Source organism: Arachis stenosperma, chromosome 9 (assembly GCF_014773155.1).
Source record: "Arachis stenosperma cultivar V10309 chromosome 9, arast.V10309.gnm1.PFL2, whole genome shotgun sequence".
NCBI classification, from domain to species: Eukaryota; Viridiplantae; Streptophyta; class Magnoliopsida; order Fabales; family Fabaceae; genus Arachis; species Arachis stenosperma.
In genome coordinates, this window is record NC_080385.1 from 114400995 (window position 1) to 114407731 (window position 6737).

The 6737-nt window shown below is 41.7% G+C and overlaps 1 non-coding gene across 1 annotated transcript; it reads right to left on the reverse strand.

Moving 5' to 3' along the window:
• Window positions 1-865: 865 nt before the first annotated feature.
• On the reverse strand, window positions 866-973 carry LOC130952453 (small nucleolar RNA R71). The gene has a single exon (XR_009074633.1). It is a non-coding gene; the product is annotated as a small nucleolar RNA R71 (small nucleolar RNA).
• Between the last annotated feature and the right edge of the window lie 5764 nt (window positions 974-6737).

Below are 6737 nucleotides of genomic sequence, written 5' to 3' on the forward strand. Positions count from 1 at the left end.
TTTTTGATTTCTAATCTCAAAATCTTTTTCAAAAAAAAAAACCACTTGATTTCTTTCACTCTGGGTTTTCGAAAATCAAATTAAAGTTTTTCAAAATGTTTTTAAAATCTTTTTAACTTAATTTTCAAAAATCTTCTTCCCCTCTTCTCACATCCTTCTATTTATGGAGTATTACTCCTTCTTAATGCACAATTCGAACTCTATCTGATCAAAAGTTCGAATTCTCCTTCTTCTTTCTTCTATTTTTCTTTTCCTCTGACACTTCAAGGAATCTCTATACTGTGACATAGAGGATTCCATATTTTCTTGTTCTCTTCTCTTTCATATGAGCAGGAGCAGAGACAAAGGCATTCTTGTTGAAGCTGACCCTGAACCTGAGAGGACCTTGAAGCGAAAGCTAAGAGAAGCTAAGATACAATTCTCTGTAGAGGACCTGACCGAATTCTTCAAAGAAGAAACCATGGCAGCCGAAAACAACAACAATGCCAACAATGCAAGGAAGGTGCTGGGTGACTTTACTGCACCTACTCCCGACTTCTATGGGAGAAGCATCTCTATCCCTGCCATTGGAGCAAACAACTTTGAGCTTAAGCCTCAATTAGTTTCTCTAATGCAACAGAATTGCAAGTTCCATGGACTTCCATTGGAAGATCCTCATCAGTTTTTAGCTGAGTTCTTGCAAATCTGTGACACAGTCAAGACTAATGGGGTTGACCCTGAGGTCTACAGACTGATGCTATTCCCTTTTGCTGTGAGAGACAGAACTAGAATATGGTTGGACTCACAACCTAAAGATAGCCTGGACTCTTGGGAAAAGCTAGTCAATGCCTTCTTGGCAAAGTTCTTTCCACCTCAAAAATTGAGTAAGCTTAGAGTGGAAGTCCAAACCTTCAGACAGAAGGATGGAGAATCCCTCTATGAAGCTTGGGAAAGATACAAACAATTAATCAGAAAATGTCCCTCAGACATGCTTTCTGAATGGAGCATCATAGGTATTTTCTATGATGGTCTCTCTGAACTATCCAAGATGTCTTTGGATAGCTCTGCTGGAGGATCTCTTCATCTGAAGAAGACGCCTACAGAGGCTCAAGAGCTCATTGAAATGGTTGCAAATAACCAATTCATGTACACTTCTGAAAGGAATCCTGTGAACAATGGGACAAGTCAGAAGAAAGGAGTTCTTGAGATTGATGCTTTGAATGCCATATTGGCTCAGAATAAGATATTGACTCAACAAGTCAATTTGATTTCTCAAAGTCTGTCTGGAATGCAAAATGCACCAAGCAGTACTAAGGATGCTTCATCTGAGGAAGAAGCTTATGATCCTGAGAACCCTTCAATGGAAGAGGTGAATTACCTAGGAGAACCCTATGGAAACACCTATAATTCTTCATGGAGAAATCACCCAAATTTCTCATGGAAAAATCAAGAGAGACCTCAACAAGGTTTCAACAACAACAATGGTGGAAGAAACAGGTTTAGCAATGGCAAGCCTTTTCCATCATCTTCTCAGCAACAGACAGAGAATTCTAAGCAGAACCCCTCTGACTTAGCAACTATGGTCTCTGATCTAATCAAAACCACTCAAAGTTTCATGACTGAAACAAGGTCCTCCATTAGGAATTTGGAGGCACAAGTGGGACAGCTGAGCAAGAAAATTACTGAACTCCCTCCAAGCACTCTTCCAAGCAATACAGAAGAAAATCCAAAAGGAGAGTGCAAAGCCATAACCATGGCCGAATTTGGAGAGGAAGGGGAGGAAGTGGACGCCACTGAGGAAGACCTCAATGGGCGTGCACTGACCTCCACTAAGTTCCCTAATGAGGAACCATGGGAATCTGAGGCTCAAAATGAGACCATAGAGATTCCATTGGATTTACTTCTGCCATTCATGAGCTCTGATGATTATTCTTCCTCTGAAGAGGATAAGTATGTCACTGAAGAGCAAGTTGCTAAATACCTTGGAGCAATCATGAAGCTAAATGACAAGTTATTTGGAAATGAGACTTGGGAGGATGAACCCCCTTTGCTCATCAAAGAACTGGATGACTTGTCTAGGCAGAAATTACCTCAAAAGAGACAAGATCCTGGGAAGTTTTCAATACCTTGCACCATAGGCACCATGACCTTCAAGAAGGCCTTGTGTGACTTAGGGTCAAGTGTAAACTTCATGCCTCTCTCTGTAATGGAGAAGCTAGGGATCTTTGAGGTGCAAGCTGCAAGAATCTCATTAGAGATGGCAGACAACTCAAGAAAACAAGCTCATGGACTTGTAGAGAATGTTTTGGTTAGGATTGAAGACCATTACATCCCTACTGATTTCATAGTCCTAGAGACTGGGAAGTGCATGGATGAATCTATCATCCTTGGCAGACCCTTCCTAGCCACAGCAAAGGCTGTGACTGATGTTGATGGAGGTGAACTGATCATTCAAGTGAATGAAGAATCCTTTGTGTTTAAGGCCCAAGGATATCCCTCTGTCACCATGGAGAGGAAGCATGAAGAGCTTCTCTCAAATCAGAGTCAAACAGAGCCCCCACAGTCAAACTCTAAGTTTGGTGTTGGGAGGCCACAACCAAACTCTAAGTTTGGTGTTGAACCCCCACATTCAAACTCTAAGTTTGGTGTTGGGAGATTCCAACATTGCTCTGAGTATCTGTGAGGCTCCATGAGAGCCCTCTGTCAAGCTACTGACATTAAAGAAGCGCTTGTTGGGAGGCAACCCAATGTTATATTTTACATATTTTCCTTTGTCATTTTATCTTATTTTGTAGGTTGATGATCATAAGAAGTCACAAAATCCATTGAAAAAGCAAAAATAGAATGAAAAATAGGAAGAAAAAACAGCACACCCTGGAGGAAGAATTCACTGGCGTTTAAATGCCAGTGAGGCTAGCATTTGGGCGTTTAACGCCCAGTCTGGCACCATTCTGGGCGTTTAACGCCAGAAAGGGGCACCAGACTGGCGTTAAACGCCAGAAAAGGGCAAGAACCTGGCGTTAAACGCCAGGAATGGGCACCAGCCCGGCGTTTAACGCCAGAAATGGCTCAAAACGTGATTTTGAGCAACATTTGGTGCAGGGATGACTTTTCCTTGACACCTCAGGATCTGTGGACCCCACAGGACCCCCACCAACCCCACCACTCTCTCTTTCTTCTTCCCCCATTCACCAATCACCTCAACACCTCTTCCCCAAAAACCATTCACCAATCAAATTCCATCTTTCTCTTCACCACTCACATCCATCTTTCATAAAACCCCACCAACCTCACCCTTCAAATTCAAACCACTTTCCCTCCCAAACCCACCCATAATGGCCGAACCCCATCTCCCCCCTCTCCTATATAAGCCACTCCCTTCTTCCTCATTTCTTCTTCTTCTACTCTCTTCTTTCTTCTTTTGCTCGAGGACGAGCAAACATTTTAAGTTTGGTATGGTAAAAGCGTTGCTTTTTCGTTTTTCCATAACCATTTATGGCATCCAAGGCCGGAGAAACCTCTAGAAAGAGGAAAGGGAAGGCAAAAGCTTCCACCTCCGAGTCATGGGAGATGGATAGATTCATCTCAAGGGTGCATCAAGACCACTTCTATGAAGTTGTGGCCTTGAAGAAGGTGATCCCCGAGGTCCCCTTTTCACTCAAAAAGGGTGAATATCCGGAGATCCGCCATGAGATCCGAAGAAGAGGTTGGGAAGTGCTTACCAACCCCATTCAACAAGTCGGAATCTTGATGGTTCAAGAGTTCTATGCCAATGCATGGATCACCAAGAACCATGATCAAAGTGTGAACCCGGATCCAAAGAATTATCTTACTATGGTTCGGGGGAAATACTTGGATTTTAGTCCGGAAAGTGTAAGGTTAGCATTCAACTTGCCTATGATGCAAGGAGATGAGCATCCTTACACAAGAAGGGTCAACTTTGATCAAAGGTTGGACCAAGTCCTCACAGTCATATGTGAAGAGGGCGCACAATGGAAGAGAAATTCAAGAGGGAAGCCGGTTCAATTGAGAAGGCATGACCTCAAGCCCATGGCTAGAGGATGGTTGGAGTTTATCCAACGCTCAATCATTCCCACTAGCAACCGGTCCGAAGTTACTCTAGACCGGGCCATCATGATTCATAGCATCATGATTGGAGAAGAAGTGGAAGTTCATGAGATTATAGCTCAAGAGCTTTACAAAGTGGCAGACAAGTCCTCCACCTTGGCAAGGTTAGCCTTTCCTCATCTCATTTGTCACCTCTGTTATTCAGTTGGAGTTGACATAGAAGGAGACACCCCCATTGATGAGGACAAGCCCATCACCAAGAAAAGGATGGAGCAAACAAGAGACCCCTCTCATCATGAGATCCCTGAGATACCTCAAGGGATGCACTTTCCTCCACAAGACTATTGGGAGCAAATTAACACCTCCCTAGGAGAATTGAGTTCCAACATGGGACAACTAAGGGTGGAGCATCAAGAACACTCCATTCTCCTCCATGAAATAAGAGAAGATCAAAGAATCATGAGAGAGGAGCAACAAAGACAAGGAAGAGACATTGAGGAGCTCAAGCACTCCATAGGACCTTCAAGAGGAAGGAAGAAGCCGCCATCACTAAGGTGGACCCGTTCCTTGATTTCCTTGTTCTTTATTTTTCTGTTTTTCGAATTTTAGTGCTTTATGTTTATCTATGTTTGTGTCTTATGATCATTGGAGTCTTAGTGTCTATGCCTTAAAGTTATGAATGTCCTATGAATCCATCACCTTTCTTAAACAAATGTTCCTAGTTGAAAAAGAAAAGAATTGCATGAATTTTGAATTTTATAACAGTATAATTATTTTGATGTGGTGGCAACACTTTTGTCTTCTGAATGTATGCTTAAACAGTGCATATGTCTTTTGAATTTGTGATTCATGAATGTTGGCTCTTGAAAGAATGATGAAAAAGGAGACATGTTACTGAGGATCTGAAAAATCATAAAAATGATTCTTGAAGCAAGAAAAAGCAGTGAATACAAAAAAAAAAAGAGGCGAAAAAAAAAAAGAAAAAAAACCGAAAAAGAAAGAGAAAAAGAAAGAAAAAGGAAGAAATAAAGTTGTGATCCAAGGCAATAAGAGTGTGCTTAAGAACCCTGGACACCTCTAATTGGGGACTTTAGCAAAGCTAAGTCACAATCTGAAAAGGTTCACCCAATTATGTGTCTGTGGCATGTATGTATCCGGTGGTAATACAGGAAGACAGAGTGCTTTGGGCCACGGCCAAGACTCAATAAGTAGCTGTGTTCAAGAATCATCATACTTAACTAGGAGAATCAATAACACTATCTGGATTCTGAGTTCCTAAAGAAGCCAATCATTCTGAGTTCCAAAGGATAGAGTGAGATGCCAAAACTATTCAGAGGCAAAAAGCTAAAAGCCCCGCTCATCTAATTAATACTGATCTTCATAGATGTTTTTGGAGTTCATTGCATATTCTCTTCTTTTTATCTTATTTGATCTTCAGTTGCTTGGGGACAAGCAACAATTTAAGTTTGGTGTTGTGATGAGCGGATAATTTGTACGCTTTTTGGCATTGTTTTTAGTATGTTTTTAGTAGTTTTAGTTGAGTTCTTAGTATATTTTTATTAGTTTTTAATTAAAATTCACTTTTCTGGACTTTACTATGAGTTTGTGTGTTTTTCTGTGATTTCAGGTATTTTCTGGCTGAAATTGAGGGATCTGAGCAAAAATCTTATTCAGAGATTAAAAAGGACTGCAGATGCTGTTGGATTCTGACCTCCCTGCACTCGAAGTGGATTTTCTGGAGCTACAGAAGCCCAATTGGCGCGCTCTCAACGGCGTTGGAAAGTAGACATCCTGGGCTTTCCAGCAATATATGATAGTCTATACTTTGCCCAAGATTTGATGGCCCAAACCGGCGTTCAAAGTCACCTCAAGAAATTCCAGCGTTAAACGCCGGAACTGGCACCTAAATGGGAGTTAAACGCCCAAACTGGCATAAAAGCTGGCGTTTAACTCCAAGAAGAGTCTCTACACGAAAATGCTTCATTGCTCAGCCCAAACACACACCAAGTGGGCCCGGAAGTGGATTTTTATGTCATTTACTCATTCCTAGGCTACTAGTTCTCTATAAGTAGGACCTTTTACTATTGTATTAGAGAGAGCTTTCAATCTTAGAATCTTTTGATCATGTTTTTATGATTGAACCCACTTTGGGAGGCTGGCCATTCGGCCATGCCTAGACCTTGTTCTTATGTATTTTTAACGGTGGAGTTTCTACACACCATAGATTAAGGTGTGGAGCTCTGCTGTACCTCGAGTATTAATGCAATTACTATTGTTCTTCTATTCAATTCCGCTTGTTCTTTGTCCAAGATATCACTCGTTCTTCAACTTGATGAATGTGATGATCCGTGACACTCATCATCATTCTCACTCATGAACAAAGTGACTGACAACCACTCTTGTTCTACAAGCATCTGAGGCTTAGTGAATATCTCTTGGATTCTTTAACCGGAATCTTCGTGGTATAGGCAAGAACTGATGGCGGCATTCAAGAGAATCCGGAAGGTCTAACCTTGTCTGTGGTATTCTGAGTAGGATTCAATGATTGAATGACTGTGACGTGCTTCAAACTCCTAGCAGGCGGGGCGTTAGTGACAGACGCAAAAGGATCGATGGATTTTATTTCGGCCTGACCGAGAACCGACAGCTGATTAGCCATATGCTGTGACAGAGCATGGGAACATTTTCAC